Source organism: Triticum urartu, chromosome 3A (assembly GCF_056163025.1).
Source record: "Triticum urartu cultivar PI428250 chromosome 3A, HENAU_Tu73, whole genome shotgun sequence".
NCBI classification, from domain to species: domain Eukaryota; kingdom Viridiplantae; phylum Streptophyta; class Magnoliopsida; order Poales; family Poaceae; genus Triticum; species Triticum urartu.
This window is the reverse complement of record NC_141875.1, coordinates 281,728,764-281,748,070: the sequence shown is the minus strand read 5'-3', so window position 1 is coordinate 281,748,070 and position 19,307 is coordinate 281,728,764.

Genomic DNA, 19,307 nt, shown 5'->3' with positions numbered 1-19,307 from the left:
ATCTTTCTTCTCAACCAAGAGCACTAGGGATCCCCATGGTGACGAACTTTGGCTAATGTAACCTTTCTCCAATAACTCCTTAATCTGTTTCTTAATCTCCTCCATATCATTTGCGGGCATCCGGTATGGTCTCTTCGATATTGGTTCGGTGCCTGGCAATAGCTCTATCAAAAACTCAATGTCTCGATCCGGTGGCATGCCGGGTAACTCCTCTAGAAATACATCCGGATAATCCCTCACTACAGGCACTTCCTCCTGAACAACTCTCGTGAGGGAATTTACGTGAGTCCTCTTTGGTGTATGCCTAGATGCATACTTAATCCTTTTTCCCTCCGGGGTGGTGAGCAGAATTGACCTACTAGCACAATCAATGTTTCCTCCATACTTAGATAGCCAATCCATACCTAGTATCACGTCCAATCCTTTTGACTCCAGAATTATTAGGTCTGAGGGGAAAACATGGCTACCAATGGTTAAGGGTAACCGTTCGCACCATCAGTTAGCCATATACTCTGCACCTGGTGAGCTCACTAGCAAGGGTGTCCTAAGGGTTAAGGTGGGTAGCTTAAATTTGTCCACAAATCCCCTTGAAATGTATGAATGCGATGCACCAGTATCAAAAAGAACAAGAGCAGTAAATGAATTAAACAAAAACTTACCGATAACTGCATCTGGCTGCTCTTCAACCTCCTCTACGTTCACATGGTTCACTTGTCCCTTGTTGAAAGGGTTGGGATTCTTCCCAGAGCTTCCATTGCCATTTCCATTCCCTGCTTCAGGACATTCGGTGGCGTAATGTCCAGTTTTCCCGCACTTGAAACAAGTAACGTGACTTAGATTCCTCTTGGCGGGTGTGGGTGGGTTAGAGCGGTTCTGATTACTGCCTGCTCCATTCCCGTTTCCATTCTTGGGGCCATTGTGGTTATGCGAATTTCCTCCATTGTGGGTATGTCATCCATGGTTATGGGTATATCCTCCCAAGTTCGGGGTAAAATGAGGTTTCTGATGAGCTCCTGAATTGTACTTCCCTTGTCCATTCTTCCTTTTGTGGCTCTCAATCTACTGTTGCTTCCCATCAATCATAAGAGCCTTATCTACCAACTCTTGGTAGTTGTTAAATGTTGCCACCATTAACTGCATACTCATCTCATCATTCAGCCCTTCCATAAACTTCTCCTGTTTCGCGGCATCTGTGGCCACATCATCTGGGGCATAACGAGCTAACTTGCTAAACTCATCCACATACTTCCCCACAGTATGGTTTACTTGGCACAAGTTGTGAAACTCATGCTTCTTCATGCTCATAGCTCCAGTTGAGACATGAGCAGTGCGGAACGCTTGCTGAAACTGCTCCCAAGTAACATTGGCTATAGGGAAAGTGGTTGTGTAATTTTCCCACCATGAGGCTGCAGGTCCATCCAATTGGTGTGCGGCAAAATGCATCTTCTCAGCATCTGTGCAACCTGCGGTGGTCAACTCCCTTCCAATCCTGCGTAGCCAGTCATCAGCAACTATGGGCTCGGTTCTACTGGAAAACATCGGCGGTTGTAACATCAGAAAACGGGCTAAGTTGTCAACTTGAGGTGCTGGCGGTGGGTTGTTGTTATTGTTGTTGTTGTTGCCTTGATTCTGAACTAGCAACTGCATCAGTGTATTCTGTTGTTGGATCAACTGAGTGAGCTCCGGTGGGAAGACAAATCTGGGGTCACGTCTTGGATGCATCTGATGGGTTTAGAGGGGAGAGAATTAGAATAGAATGAGGTCTAGTGAGAAAGCACTACCCATATGCACATGAGACAAACACAATCATATCACACCAAAAAAATTTCAAGCAAGGGCATACAATCGATCTAACTATCGTTACAGTGCTCGGACTACTAGTATATACATGGGGGAAATACTACTAATAATATGGTGGTCTACTAGAAATTTTGATCGGTAGAAGACTCCATGATATCTGCTCCAGCTTCATCTTCATAATCATCGTCACTACTGTCGGGGTCGGAGTCGGTGTCGTCGATGATGATGTAGTCCTTGGGATGGTCGTCGTCTTCTCATGGCATAGGGTCTCCAATGAATACTCCTAGCTTCCTTGTCAGGTCATCATTCATCTCCACTAGTATGTGATTTCCTCCTCGTATCCTTCGCGTGTAGACTTGAGTTCCACTTCAAGCTCCATGTTCCTAGTTATCAACTTCTTGAGATCCATCATGCTTGCACACATCTGGTTCTCCTGCCGACAAATGTGCTGGTTTAACTCTTGGATAAAAGCTGCAATGTACTTGTCCTTCCTGGTGCTGATCATCTCCCATTTCTCATCTCGGTGCCCACATATCTGATAGATAGTGTCCTTAAGATCCCTGTGATAAACTTCTCCGATGCATCCTATGGCGATGTGGGCTGCCATGCTCTTCCCTAGACTCCAGGTTAGTGCATCAAAGGAAACTCTATGGGCTCAGTAACTGGCGTGAATGTCCTTCCTGGAACTTGAACTCGAATCATCCAACGTTCCTCTTTTGGTAAAGTGGCGGTGTAGGTCCCGGTGAAGCTTGGTATTCCAATGTTCAGGTACCTACTGACTTCCATCAAGGGCGTCCAAAAGGGGTGTCTTCATTCGGTTGTGCAAACTTATTCCTTGTGTCTGCCATCCTATAGAGTAGAAGATGGAGAGAAGTCAGAAATGAGTAGAGAAGAGTGACCTATGGCTCATCTTAGTGGTCGTGTCCTACATTCAGCGTGTGCTCTGATACCATCTTGTAGCGATCCAACCTCAGACGGTCGAATCTCTGTGCATAAGTGTCATCCCTGGATCGGTAACGTTGACACACACAGTACTTCAAAGGATTTATAACAGAGTAGCAATCACACACTTATTACATTGATAGTCTTAAAAGAGAACTCATTAAAATAAATATGGTTTAAGGCCATCTAAATAAGATAACATCAGAAGCCTTGGAAGATAATGTGAGTCCATCAACTCCAACGGCATAGCTAAGTGCACGACAACGACCTAGCGCACCTTACTCTTCGTCTAAAAAGTCTGCAACATGATATGTTGCAGCCCGAAATGGGTCAGCACATGGAATATGCTGGAAAGATAACACAGTAGAGCAATGAAAAAGTAAAGGCTAACACTGCATGCATATGAGGCTGGGGGAGGCTCTAAGGTTATAATGTTTTGTGAAAAGCCAATTTTTCCCTACAACAAAGGAATATATTTTATTTAACTATCATGGTAGTTGTTAAACATTGAGAAGGTTCCTCCAACTCAATCCCAAGTAAACATTATTAATAACCCAACCAAATTAAATTAATAGAGTGATGAGATCAACATGATAATCCATGATCCACATACTCGAAATGTCCATAACCGGGGACACGGCTAACCATGACTAGTTTGTACACTGTAGAGGTTTGCGCACTTTCCCCCACAAGACACGATCTCCTCCGTTGGATTTCTCGCACTACATGGTGTTTGAGAAACGGATGACTGAGACACAGTCTTTCAGAAGCATTAACTCTAACCCCGGGTAGACCGTACCAACCTACATCCCCTACATCTGCTAGCCTACCACTGGAAGAGGTCATGCAACTTACTCAACTATGCTATAGCCCATAATAGCTTGTGTTTGCACATGGAAGGTTCTAGCATGAATAATCTTATGATCCCTTTGATCTTGGGTGGCAAACCATAGGATGATCACACGGGTACTCCGGGATATCCTAGTACAACACTGGATTCTCCGGGTGCCCGCAACCAATCCACCCAGATGTGTATTTAAGTAGCCACCTTAAGTTAACCATTAATTAAAAATCTCACATCTGTCATGGATACACTCAAACCCAATCCACGTCTACGAGCATAACATGGCAGTATAAGCATAATGTAGAAGTAACTCCCAGGGTTTGATGATAAAAGGACAATATGTTCTACCTCATCATCTACTTCCCAAAACCCACATGTTAAGAGATCCTACTCATGAAATGTTTAAGGGTTGTAACTAATGCATAAAAATTGGGTAAGAAAAGAGTATGATCAAACTGTTACTTGCCTTGCTGATGATCTGCAAAACCCGGTGACTCATAGTAGCATGGTGCGCACTCCAGGAATTCGAAAATAAAACCAACGAGAATCGGCGAAAATCGGCAACTCCGGCGGGCAGCACGGCGGCAGGCGGCGGTCGGCGGCGGCGGCGGTCGGCGAGCGGGGCTAGGGTTTCGGGTGCACGGGGCAGGCTGGCGACTTGGGCTGGGGGCGGCCTCGGGCAGCTTATAAGGCCTGGGCGCGGACAGAGTCCGGCTTGGGCACGCCCCAAAAGGTCGGTTCGAAACATTTAAAAAAGAATGTCCGCCGAAAGAAAAATCCCAAATAAATAAATAGAAATCTGAAAATGCCAAAAGTAATTTTTGCCATCTAAATAAAACATTTAGAACTTAGTGAACATTTTCTTGGCCTAAATTGCAATTTTGTAAAATGCACAATTTTCTAATTCAAATAAACTAGCAACAAAATCCAAATAAAATAATTTATTTGATTTTAACATTTTCCCACCAATATTTCATTTATTTTGTAGAAGTCATATTATCTTCTCTCATATATTTCTAATGTTGGAAATATTATTTGGAGAGAAAAATAATTAAAACCAAAATGATCCACTTTTCAATATTTGAGAAAATTCAAATATGAAAGTAATAAAATCCCCAACTCTCTCCGTGGGTCCATGAGTTGCTTAGGATTTTAGGATCACAAAACCAAAAATGCAAATAAAATATGATATGCATATGATGACCTATGTATAACATTCCAAATTGAAATTTTGGGATGTTACAAGTGACTAGCACAAGCATGCAAAGTAGGCTCCGTAATGTGGCTGATTTCAGACAGTGATTTTGCTAAGTCTTTTCCTATTATATTTTTAATGCCATCTAAGCTTGTTGCTAACATGAGATCCATGCTCATTTTGAGATAGTTTAGTAAGCATATTTTGAAGATATGGTTATTCTCTATCCATCCATGCCGCTGGTGGAAATTATGGAGTAGTGTATCATGTCATTACCATGTTGTACGTTTGCTAAATAATGTTCCTAGCAGATTGTTAACATGATAATCAATATTGCCATGTGTTTTTCTAGTGATACATGCATCCTATGAACTTTCTCTTGCCAGGTTTAGCTTCATGAACATTTCTTCTTACTGTCGGTATGCTTGTTTTGTCATGTAATGCTTTGTGGTGAGTGGCATGAGCTTGCAAAGTTGCTATCGTGAATCTATTTCTGTCATGTTCTGAAATTCCCGCAAGTCTGGATCTGTTTATAAAACTTGCTATGTTTGCATGGGTGCCATCATATCTTCTGTGGCTTTTTTGCTCAAGTTCAGTAAGGGAGTTTTGTTCTATGCATCTAGTAGAAGCATGCCATACCTATGTTTGCCATGACATGTTCTGTAGCATGTTGTTTGCTTGCTCTAAACATTGCTTCCTGATGTTGTTTATGCCATGTTAGTAATTTCTGAGTCTGTGAAGCTGATATCTTTTGCACTTTTGACATGCTTGTTTGAACCTGTTCTAGTGTGATTTAGCCGTAGCTCAATGTTCATGTTTTGTCAAGCATCTCTTGTATATCACTTCCACATGCTTTTTTCTATGTTGGAGTGCAGTAGCTTAGTTTCTTGTTGCATTCTAAGTGCTATCTTGCTGTTAATCCCAGATTTGCATCATCCTTGTTTTGCTTGTCATTTGCAAACCGTGCACCCGTTTCCGGTGATCCTTATATCGATTTCGACCGAAATCACCTGATCTTTCCAGCGGCATACTTGGTTTGCCAAGTTGATGCATTGATCATTCATTCCCTTCCGGAGCACGCATATGCATTGCATATCATATCTTGCATATCATGCCATGTATTGCATCATGTTGCTTGTGCATTGCACCGTGATTGATTGTTGTTCCATTGCTTGTGTTCTTGCTTTGGGTAGATCCAGGAGTCGAGTACGTGTACGATGAACCTGTTGAGTACGTTAACGAGGATCATGCTTTCGACAATTCCGAGAACATTGCAGGCAAGATGACCATACCCTCGATATCACTTCTATCTTTGCTTGCTAGTTGTTCGTTCTATCGCTATGCCGCACTACCTACCACTTGTTTATCATGCCTCCCATATTTCCATGTCAAGCCTCTAACCCACCTTCCCAGCAAACCATTGTTTGGCTATGTTACCGCTTTTGCTCAGCCTCTCTGATAGCGTTGCTAGTTGCAGGTGAAGTTGAAGGTTGTTCCAAGTTGGAACATGGATATGTTGGGATATCACATTATTTCTTATTTAATTAATGCATCTATATACTTGGTAAAGGGTGGAAGGCTTGGCCTTTTGCCTGGTGTTTTGTTCCACTCTTGCCACCCTAGTTTCCGTCATACCGGTGTTATGTTCCTTGATTTTGCGTTCCTTATGCAGTTGGGGTTATGGGACCCCCTTGACAGTTCGCTTTGAAGAAAACTCCTCCAGCAAGGCCCAACCTTGGTTTTTGCCTACCTAAGGCTTTTCCCTTTGGTTCTGCAGACTCAAGGGTCATCTTTATTTTAAACCCCCGGGCCAGTGCTCCTCTGAGTGTTAGTCCAACCTGGGCGATGTCCGACGCCCCCTGGGCAACGAGGGTCTATGCCAACCCGACGTCTAGCCCATCCGGTGTGCCCTGAGAACGAGATATGTGTGACTCCTATCGGGATTTGTCAGCAAACATCAGGCGGCTTTGTTGGTCTTTTTTTACCATTGTGGAAATGTCTTGTAACCGGGATTTCGAGGCTGATCGGGTCTCTCCGGGAGAAGGAATATCCTTCGTTGTCTATGAGAGCTTGTGATGGGCTAAGTTGGGACACCCCTACAGGGTATAAACTTTCGAGAGCCGTGCCCGTGGTTATGTGGCAGATGGGAATTTGTTAATATCCGGTTGTAGAGAACTTGACAGTTGACTTAATTAAAATGAATCAATTGTGTGTAGCTGTGATGGTCTCTTTTCGGCAGAGTCCGGGAACTGAACACGGTCTTGTGTTATGCTTGAACGTAAGTAGTTTCAGGATCACTTCTTGATAAGTTGTAGCTTCATGATCGTTGCATAGCTTCTCATCTTAATCTTATTTGTGTATGTTGGCCACCATATTGGATTAGCGCTTGCTGCAGCTCCACTGCATTACCTTATCCTACCCATAAGCTTAAATAGTCTTGATCTCGCGGGTGTGAGATTGCTGAGTCCTCGTGACTCACGGATACTTCCAAACAGCTGCAGGTGCCGATGATACCAGTGCAGGTGATGCGACCGAACTCAAGCGGGAGTTTGAGGAGGACCTTGGTCGTTACTATGTTTCATTTCCTGATGATCAGTAGTGGAGCCCAGTTGGGACGATCGGGGATCTAGCATTTGGGTTGTCTTCTTTTATTTTGGGTTCCGTAGTCGGACCTTGATTGTACTCTGGATGATGTACGTTTAACTTGTTATTTATGTGAAATGGCGATTGTAAGCCAGCTCCTTATCCCTTTCTTACTCAGTACATGGGATTGTGTGAAGATTACCCCTCTTGCGACAAAACTACCATGTGGTTATGCCTCTAAGTCATGCCTTGACACATGGGAGATATAGTCGCATCGTGGGCGTTACAGTCAATCTTGCAACTGAAGGACCACCCGCAGGCAAAGAGCACCATACGCCGGAGCGGTACTTCGATGATGTCCTGAAAGGATCCCACATTGTAGAGGGCCAATGTTCAAAGGACATTATTTTTGAATGAATGTAGCTATGTTGTCCAATCCTGTATCATGAAACCAGGCTTATATATATGATATGTTGCTTATTTTACTCTGAAATATCTCCTCCTGTGCGGCTCTTTATGACATCTGAGAGTTGGCCAGTCGTCGACTTCAGCCCCCACGTAGGTAGTACGGGGGTGTTCAGGATAACACTTAAACAAACTTGATCCAACGTACTGGTCCGTGAAGGAGGTGTTAGTGCGGCGAACCAGGCAATCGGACTATGCGGCTTTATCGCCCTTACTTAGCCATAGGAGTTTTATAATGGGAGTGCGGGCGTAGCCCCTAGTATTGTTCGATTATCAGAACTTGGGTGCTGTGAATGCCCGGCCGGGTGGAGGCCAGCCTATCGCATAATGCAGAAAAGATCGCAAGAGGTTTATACTTAGTCACCAAATAGCTAATCAGCTCTCTCCGCATCATGACAGTCAGTTTTCGGCTTTCTCTACTGAGGTGTTTATCCGGGTGAACTAGAAACACAATCACAGTAGTTCTCCCTTTACTACCCTAGCCGATCAGGCGGAATGTAAGGTAGCAAGCGCAGGAGCCGGGCAACCCAACTATTGACCAAAGACATGATTCAGAGCCAATGCATATAATACTATATTCGGGACACCGAATTGCACTGTGAAAGTGTTTGGACTTTGTTTTAGCATTTAAAAGATGTACGCGGCTTAATAGAGCCCCTGGCTATTTAGGTCATATCCAGGTGTACATGACAATCGGACAAAAATAGGGAAACATATATTAAGAGATAAGCCAACGCCACGTAGGTTTGGGCTAAAAACTGTTTCCATTGTAGTCTGATTGATAGGTCGAAACACATTGATACGAATAGTGCAATAGGCAACAAGGCTATTTTACATGCTGAACACAAGGGGAAGCTATGCATGCATCTTGAAAGCGGACGAGGTGATCTTTAAGGATCCTTTAGGTGCTCTAGCATGCATCTATGCTACTTTTCTCCTTGGTATATTGTCCTTCAAGAGGATCATCAACCGGTGTTTTCATAATAGGCCACGGAAAGAGGCCTTGGTACCATCGGAAGGGTGGTGTGGGTTGTAAGGAGCCTGGAAAAAAATAAAAGAAAAAAGTAAATGTGAGTGTCCTGATAGGGTCTAGCCGTATTGTAGACATTGTCCTTATTATGGCTCCATCTTTTCCCATGGTATTTTTAGTGCGTAATTATGTACGCGTGGTACGTATGCCACAATTTGGTAGGGGATGAGATGGAGGCCGAATTGCGAATCGAGCTCCCGACGAGCTGGACTGTCGTACAGTGGGGTAGTCCAGACTCGTTTGACAGTGTCCGAGGACTTGACCGCCGACATAATAGTTGGCTTGATGAGGCCACCCTGTACTTCCGCTGCCAGGGCCGTGGTGTGCTCCTCAGTGCGGAGGGAGCATTCCATATTTCCATTCACTTTTATAACTCCGCGTGGTCTGGGCATCTTGAGTTTGAGATAGGCGTAGTGCGGGATTGCATTGAAGCGAGTGAACGCGGTTCGTCCAAGCAGTGCGTGGTAGCCACTGCAGAAGGGGACGATATCGAAGAACAAGTCTTCGCTACAGAAGTTGTCCGGCGAGCCGAATACCACTTCCAATGTGATTGAGACAGTGCAGTGGGCCTCTACGTCGGGTATCACTCCTTTAAAGGTAGTTTTAGTGGGCTTGATTCTTGACGGATCAATACCCACCTTGCGGACTGTGTCCTGATAGAGCAGGTTAAGGCTGCTGCCGCCATCCATGAGGACTCGCGTAAGGTGGAATCCATCGATGATTGGATCGAGGACTAATGCGGCCGAACCTCCATGACGGATACTGGTCGGATGGTCCCTGCGATCGAAGGTGATCGGATAGGCCGACCATGGGTTGTATTTTGGGTCGACTGCCTCTATCGCATAGACGTCCCTTAGCGTGCTTGCGCTCCCTCTTGGGGATATGTGTGACGTATATCATATTCACCGTTTTGACTTTAGTGGGAAATTTCTTCTGTCCCCCTGTTTTCGGTGCGCGAGGTTCCTTGTCGTCATCCTCACTGGGCGACCCTTTCTCCTTATGCTCGGCATTTAATTTTCTGGCCTATTTGAAGACCCAATAGCTTCTGTTGGTGTGGTTGGCAGGCTTATCAGGAGTGCCGTGGATCTGGCAGGGTCGATCAAGTATCCGGTCTAGACTTGATGAGCCGTCTTTGTTTTGTTTGAATGGCTTCTTCAGTTGACCGGATTTGGAGCCACTGAATCTGGCATGGACTTCCGTATTCTCTGTATCATTATTGTTGTTCCGACGCTTATGTTTGTTCCGTGGGGGCCTTCCGTTGCCGTTTCTGGCTGCGGAAGTGCCGGGGTCATTAGTGTTATAAGGGGTCGTCGGCATCCGGGGGCCGGATATAAGTGCCTTGGAAGTTGTCTATAAAGGCATCCTCCAAGTCTTCCCAGCTTCCAATAGAGTTTTCTGGGAGGTTGTTTAACAAGTGCCGAGCTGGCCCCTTAAGTTTTAGTGGGAGGTATTTGATGGCGTGTAGATCATCACCGCGAGCCATGTGAATGTGGAGAAGAAAGTCTTCAATCCATACTGCGGGATCTGTTATGCCATCGTATGATTCAATGTTCACGGGTTTAAACCCTTCTAGGAATTGGTGCTCCATTACCTCATCGGTGAAGCATAGGGGTTGTGCGGTGCCTCTGTATCGGGCCATGTCACGACGCAGTTCGGATGGAGTCCGTATGCGGTTTTTAGCCTGGGTTGGTTATGCTTATCGCACCAGGCTTAATAGCCCTCCTCTTGCACTGGCGCACGCCCCCGCAATCCGTAGATTGATCTGGTCTGACCTGCTCTATTTTCTAGGTCCTGTCATACGTCGTATGTGTATCCCCGAGCTATTGTTTCTTAGCTTTTACGACAAGGTGGTGCGGGCTAGTGTTCGACTTGAGTTGTCGTTCTGCCCCGACCACACGGTGGGCGGTCGGGCCCGTCAGCCGCGTCACACGCGGGTGGTATAGGCTGCAGCACCTCATCGTTGAATTGGGGTAGCAACTTACGCTTTGGGTAACTCTTTGCTAGGCGTTTGAGGTCGTATTCTTTGGCGGCCAGGACATTAGTCCATCTGTTGTTGAGCAGATCTTGGTCAGCTTGAAGCTTCTGTTGTTTCTTTTTTAGGCTTCTTGTCATGGCTATTAGCCGGCTTTTAAAGCGCTCTTGTTCGAGGGGTTCCTCTGGCACGATAAAATCTTCGTCGCCGAGGCTCATGTCATACTCGGAGAGTGGCAGATAGTAGCTGTCCTCCGAGTCTTCATTCCCCGCTTGCTTGTCAGGGTCAACTTGCCCGTCCTCTCGATCATCCTGTTCGGATACTGGATCAATGGGGTCTTCTTGGTCTTTGGCGTTCTCCAGAGTATCACTACCTCCGGTGCCAGTATTTCTATCTTTCCCGCGACGCGACTTAGAACAGCGCCGCTGACGTTGACGCTTCGGTGGTATTTCAGGAGGTTCGCCCTTGATTGGATCCTTCCCATTGTCATCGTCGCCTTCTTTAGGTGTGTCCACCATGTATACGTCATATGAGGAAGTGGCCGTCCAGCGTCCGATGAACGGCGGGTTTTGGGCCTGCTCCTCTCCAGCATCGTCGTCCATACCGTCGATGTCTTCGGAGCCGTAGTCAAGCATGTCGGTTAAATCCTCAAAAGTGGCTATCAGGTGAGTGGTGGGTGGGAAGTAAAATTCCCTATTTTCAGCCCCTAGTCTAGGCTGGGCGCAATTCGGGAGCGGTTCCTCTGTGATGATGAGGGATCGCATTAAGTCCAGAGCCTCGTTTAAGAGCGGGGTTTGGACAGGGTTGGAAGTTTCCGGGCCGAGCTTGCATGACGCGGGCCTCCAGGGTTCGGAATTAGTGTCCAGAGAAGATTCCGGCTTTGTAATGATTGCCAGAGACGCTATTCTCTCTGGTTTTCCGGTGTTGAGTTTTGAGGCCGCAGAGAGTCTGGCGGGCTCTAGACTACCGTCTTCGGACCTGATGACGCGCTCTGGATCTAAGGCCGGAGTGGTGGTTAGGGCCGCGAACCCTTGGAAGACCAAGTCTCCTCGGGTGTCCGTGACATAGTTTATATTTCCAAAACTGATCTGGTGACCAGGGGTGTAGCTGTCGATCTGCTCCAGGTGGCCAACCGAGTAAACACGTAGTGCGAAGCCGCCGAATACAAAGTTCTGGCCGCGGAAAAAATCTCCTTCACGACAGCATTGTTGTGGGTGATTGATGGAGCCATCGAGCCTTTCGATGATTGCATAGTGGAACTCTCAATGAAAGCACTAATTTCATTGTCAAAACCGACAGATCTCGGGTAGGGGGTCCCGAACTATGCGTCTAAGGATCGAAGGTAACAGGAGGCAGGGGACATGGTGTTTACCCAGGTTCGGGCCCTCCTGATGGAGGTAATGCCCTACTTCCTGCTTGATTGACTTTGATGAGTATAGGGGTTACGAGAGTTGATCTACCACGAGATCGTATGGCTAAACCCTAATTGTCTAGCCTATATGATTATGACTACCTCCACAAACTAAACCCTCCGGTTTATATAGACACCGGAGGGGGCTAGGGCTGTACAGAGTCGGTTTACAAAGAAAGGAATCTTCATATCTGCACATTAAGCTTGCCTACCACGCCAAGGAGAGTCCCATCACTACAAAAAAATACACTTCCGTGATGATACGTGTTTTTCATAGTAGGTCACGTTTTCTGTCATGCATGTACATCCATGACAAATTTATGACAGAATGAAGATAGTCATACCAGCATTGTCGTAGAAGTGTTCCATGACATTACCAAAATTATCATCACGGAAGTGTCCACTTCCATGATGATAAATCGCGCGTCATAGAAGTGCTTTCGTCAAGGGTGACCGACACGTTGCATCCACCGTAACGGGACGCTGTTAAGCTATCGGGTCCGGTTTTGGATCCGATAACCCGCTAACAGCCACGACCAATGCCGATTTTCCATGTGTGAAATTCTCAATGGCTGACGGAACCACGCGTCAGCTCTGCGTTGGCACATGTGTCACTCCTCCAACGGTCGAGATGGGCCTATGATATGTTGACACGTGGACGGGCCCAAAAGTGGCCCATAAAGTTTAAATGGCTGGTCCAACTAAACGCCCACAAGATTTAGCGGACCATAATGGGCCGGCCCAGCTAAAGGCCCACAAGATTTTGCAGACCATAATGGGCCGGCCCAGCTAAAGGCCAATAAGATTAGCAGACCATAATGGGCCAGCCCAGCTAAAGGCCCACAAGATTTTGCAGACCATAATGGGCCGGCCCAGCTAAAGGCCCGACATTCTCAGTCAAGGCCCGTACGACTAGTGTCAAATCAGCCCGTCAACGGCCTATCCTAAACGTGTCAACATCGTGGCCCATGGTCACTTCTGGCCCGTTAACAATCCGCTAAGTATATGGGCCGAATTACGGCTTGGTGTATTTCTGGCCTGTTAAAGGTCCTGCTTCATTTGGGCCCATTTACATGCCATTGAAACTTTCGGCCCATAAATAACCATGAAGGATTCGGGTCATATTTGGCCATGTCTGACATTCAGCCTGTTAGAGGCCCACTATAGATTTGGGTCACTATTGGCCTGTTGTGATTTTCGGTCTGTTAACGTCTGACGAAATCCATGGGCCATATGTGACCCAACGTCACATCAGGCCCATTAACGGCCCATATAAAATGACAATAATATAGTCCGACCGAAATTCCGGCCTATTAAACGCCCGTGTATTAGGTCAGTGCATTTATGGCCCATCCGAATTTCGGCCTGTGAAAGATCCGCATCGTAAATGGGCCACCATTTCGGCCTGCTAAGACCAGTGGGTTATTTGGCACAATCAGGCCCCAATCTCACTTTTGGTCTATTAAATGCCCATGTTTTTTATGGGCTCGAGATATTGAAACCTATAAACGGCCTATTGTCACTGAGGGCCCAAATTATGCTTAGGCCTGTTAAAGGCCCACTATGGCACATGCCTACCAGAAAAATATGAAAGCTTATGCCGATTTAGGCCCAGATATTTTTAGTGGGCTACATGCAAATTTAGGCCCATAATCATTTTTAGCCCAATTGGAATGGGCCTGACGAATGTTGGCATGTTGGGCTCCTACGTAGCTTTTGGCCAAATACATTACTAAGATAAACCTACACTATACAAAAATAGAGTCGTAATTACTGCAGCCTTTGGCAGCATCATAAATGTTGTATCACAACAAAATAAATTCCAACCATACAACAAAAGGCCTGTTGGCATAAATTTTACAGTCCTTCCAGATAAAAGCACCATCAGATGTATAGACGCACATATCATTTGACCCGAGTGCTAATGTTTCAGGCTCTAGAATCTGATGGAGCAGCACGATCTTCACCTTTTTCCGCCATTGCTCTTGAACAACAAAGCGAATGTCTGATAGTCTGGTTTCAAAACCATTCATACCTTGACGACATTTGTCAACCACTATTCTTGTTTCCAAAACGACATCCATTAGGGATTGGACTTGTGTCTGGAGAACAGATATATCACTCTGTCTAGCAGGAAGATTTTGTTCAGTAGGCGATTTGGACAAGGTTACCTTGACTACCAACCCAAAATTACGCAGGAAGGTGCTTTTTGCACTGTTAGTGGAGAGATATTGACGCACTGCATCAAGAGGTGACATTGTTCCTGTGGTAGCCTCATCACCTTCAGGTGGTTGTGGCTATTCAATCATTTGTTCCATAGCTTCCCGAAAGTTAGAACTTGTAGATTAGTGTACCAGATAAGTTACTAATGAGACAAAAACAAACAAAGTAGGTTACATGTTTATACATAACTTATTTTAGTGAACTACTGTAGTACACTAGCATGTATTGTAGTGCCAACTACATAATAAAATCACTTTCGGAACATATGTCCATGTAGCATGCCTACTGTATTGTCTATTTCCTGACAGTCGTTGACATCTAAGCATAAAGAGACATGTTTTAAAGTAGGATGACCATAGTATGACATCATTCATATCATGGGCAAACAGATATAAGACAAACAAACTATTTTATCATTGTGTGCGCACGTGAACATAACAACTAGATTACAGATCAAGACCAAAAGAAGATCCTTCATCTCTTTTAAACCTTGTAAGGTGAAATGATACATTAAGACAACTGTGTATAAAAGTGAACAGAGTAACTAACATTGGCTGCAAACCAAGTAGTTAAATGAACACATCACAGTACCAATAAGTTCAAAGGCAGGAGGAGTAAGGACTTACAACAGCGGCTTGAACTAGTGTGCTCATGCCCTTCATCTTGCTGGTGTGGCAATCCTTGAAGATTTTCACTGCATTCGGTTCAGGTTCTTTTTGGTCCGCACAGGCTTTCCTCTATATTTGGAACAAGTCAATATAGATACAATAATATGGCACAAAAGAAAGAAGGAAGTAGCAGCTATTTACAAGAGTCTCACAGTGTGCAATATAGCTATGAGATCCTATTTTCTGTTGGAATTTCACTTTAGAACGGTTGGTCTTGTTCTTCAAATAGTTAGCCTAGAAGAAGATACACTTGTAAGGCACATACATAAATACAAGTTCAATATGTGGTCTGATCAAATACATATAGCCTACCTGATACTTTGGTTCAGACCAATGTTTAACAAGGGTTGTCCAGTCTTCATCTATAATATATTCCACTGGAGATGTTTGGGCGATTTCATTGTTAGCCTTGCCTGCAAAGTGAGATTTTCAAAGGTGGTACCGGATACTGTCGCAGAGCAGACTGAAAAACATGAGTGCATGCTTGTTTAGTTGCATCATCTTTCAGATCCAACTTGAACCTCATCTGTTGAAAAAAGGAAGTGAGTCTTATTAGGAGGAAGATAGAAAGCATGGGACAGAGCAAGACAATATTACTAATTGCGATGAATAACATTACTGGCGGATAAATGGTCAAGGAAGGTGTTAAACTGGGTATTGGCTTTCTCATTCCTGTACTGGATCCACGTTGGGAGGATACGTGCATGACACCTAACGACAACGGCTGCCTCTGATACTAACTTGGCTGACTCTGTAGAATCACGTGGCCTTTTTAAACCTGCCTCAAAATGGATCTCCATTCTTCCTCCTTTAGATTTCATTAATTTGTCAAGAATTATCCCTGATGTCTGTTTCCGCTTGCGCCCTGGTGCTAGTTCAACAACGAATATGGAAAGTGTTAGTGTACATCAAACTGTGAGAGTACATATAATGGAGCATGCAACTACAACTTGACTCGATCAGGTACCGTCTTGGCGTTGATGCTCATGAGGTTCATCTGATCCTGTCAAGTCCTGTTGTGTCAGCAGTGCTTCTAAAGTAGTGTTAGGTGGGAAGGCAGCTTGGGAACCGGCTAGTTCCAGAGCAAACGAATGAGTAACTCATCGAGATGTTGGTATAGTTGAAGTGGATGCTGCAGCTGGTGGAGCAGCTGATACTGTGTTTGTAGATTTAGCCGGTGGACTTGGACCTTCTACTACACTATGACTACCAACAGAATCTGGACGGCAGATCCTTTTCCGTTTCTCCCGACAAGTAACACCACTCCCTACTATATTATTTTCCTTGCTCTTTTTTGACTTCGCCATGTCAAGCCATATCCACAACATAAAATAATTAAATCGCTCTTCAGAACTCACTGATGCATGATACAGACAAGCAATACTTTGATGTAAGACAACCGCATGAGGATGGAATATGTATGAAAAAACAGGAAGGCATGACATATTCACAGCTACGATGTGTAAACTAAGCAGAAGGATTTTCAAGAAAATAGAAGTAATGCGAGCTAGAAACCATATGAAAGATGCAACCAATATTACTCTGCCAAGTTAAAAGTGTCTTGTCATAAGTGGCAATTCAAAAAATTAGAAGCAGTACAACATAGAAATCAATGCAAGATGCAACCACTATCAAACTGCCATGTTAAAAGCGTCCAATCATGAGTGACTGATGCAGGATACACAACATCAGTACTTTGATGTAAGAACATGGTATGATAGATAGATGAAGTGTATTCTAGACACAGAACGCCATGTCATATGCACATGTATAACGTATAAACTCAGCAGGTGCAATTTAATCAAAATATAAGAAATACAGGCTAGACAACATATGCAACATGATACCAATTATCACACTGTCAACTTAGAGCAAGCACCTGCGATGGTGGAGTACGGGAGATGAACTCATCATGTAGACTTGGGACTTCAACTTCATTAGCAGTAGAAGTGGCAAATCTAGAGAGTCTTTGTTTGCGTCGGTGCGGAGGACCGCCAACATCCCCTAACTTACTCTTTTTCCTTCCTATTTTCTAATATTACCTTATGAAGTCAAAACCATAAGAACATGAATAAAATTAGCTCTGCATAACTTGTTGATGCATGATACAGACAAACACTACTTTGATGTAAGGCAAGCGCAGGATAGGAGGATGGAATATATAGAAAAAAGACAGCGTTTCATATTCACAGATACGATAGGAGGATGGAATATGTATGAAAAAATAGTAAACGGAAGGCATTTCAACAAATTAGAAGAAATGAAAGCTAGGCACCATATGAACCATACAATATCACTCTATCAGGTAAAAAGTGTCTCGTCGTAAGTGCCATTTCAAGAAATTAGAAGCAGTACAAGCTAGAATACAATGCAAGCTGCAACCTACATCACAGTCCCAAGTTAAATGTTTCTTATGGGTAAGTGATCGTTGCAGGTATAAGTTGTATGCTACGCAGATGCAATTCAACATAATCATAAGATATACAAACTAGACATCATACGGAAAACGCAACCACATATAATAGTTCCAAGTTAGAGCAAGCACCTGTGATGGTGGAGTAGGGGAGATGTGCTCATCATGTACACGTATGTTCTAGAAACAGGAACACGTGTCATATTCACAGGCATTATGTGTAAAGTAAGCAGATGCAATTCAACAAAGTTAGAAGCAATACAAGCTAGACATCATACGCAACATGCAACCACATAAAATAGTGCCAAGTTAGAGCAAGCACCTGTGATGGTGGAGTAGGGGAGATGTGCTCATCATTTACACAACTACGTTGACTGTCCAACCTTGCATTGTCTTGCGAATCTTGTTGGGAGGATGGCAGAGTAGAATCTATAGAGACCCCGTGTTTGAGTTGCTCCGAAGGACCACCATCATCCACTGTCGGACTAATTTCCTTCAGCTGTAATGATTTTGCATTGTGAAGTCAAACTGATAAGAAAAAGGAATAAAATTCTCTCTTCGGAAGTCATTCATGCATGATACTGATGAACACTACTCAGATGAAAGGCAAACACATGATGCGAGGATGGAATATGTATGAAAAACAGGATGGCGTGACATATTCACACCTATGATGTGGTAACTAAGAAGAAGGCATTTCAAAAAATTAGAAGCACTGCAAGCTAGACACCATATGAAAGATGCAACCAATATCACTCTGCCAAGTTCAAACTGTATGGCGTTTCAACAAATTAGAAGCGGGACATGCTAGAAATCATATGCAAGACACAACCAGTATCAAAGTGGCGACTTAAGGGTGCCTTATCATAAGTGACTGATGCGGGATATGCAAGAACAGTAGTCGTATGTAAGAACATCGTGTGATCAGATATAGTATGTTCTACAAATAGGAACATATGTCATATTCACAAGCCTCATGTGTAAAGTAAGAAGATGCAATTCAGTAAAGTTAGAAGCAATAGTACAAGCTAGACATCATATGCAACATGCAACCACATATAATAGTGCCAAGTTAGAGCAAGTACCTGTGATGGTGGAGTAGGGGAGATGTGCTCATCATCTACAAAGCTACGTTAACTGTCTAGCCATGCGTTGTCTTGCGAATCTTGTTGGGAGGATGGCGGAGTAGAATCTATAGAGAACCTCCGTTTCAGTTGCTCGGAAGGACCACCATCATCCAATGCCTTGCCAATTTCCTTCAGCTTTATTGATTTTGCATTGTGAGGTCAATCCGACAAGAAAAAGGAATATAATTCGCTCTTCAGAACTCATTCATGCATGATACTGATGAACACTACTCTGATGAAAGGCAAAGTCATGATACGAGGATGGAATATGTACCAAAAAATGGACGGCTTGACATATTCACACCTATGATGTGGTAACTAAGCAGAAGGCACTTCAACAAATTAGAAGCACTGCAAACTAGACAACATATGAAAGGTGCAATCAATACCACTCTGCCAAGTTAAAACTGTGTCGTCATAGGTGGCGTTCATCAAACTAGAAGCAGTACATGCTAGAAATCATATTCAAGACACAATCAATATCACACTACCAACTTAAAGGTGTCCCATCATAAGTGACTGATGCAGGATACACAAGAAGAGTAGTTTCATGTAAGAACATGGTGTGATAGACAGATATAGTATGTACCAAAAACAGAAAAGCATGTCATATTCACACGTATCATGTGTAAGC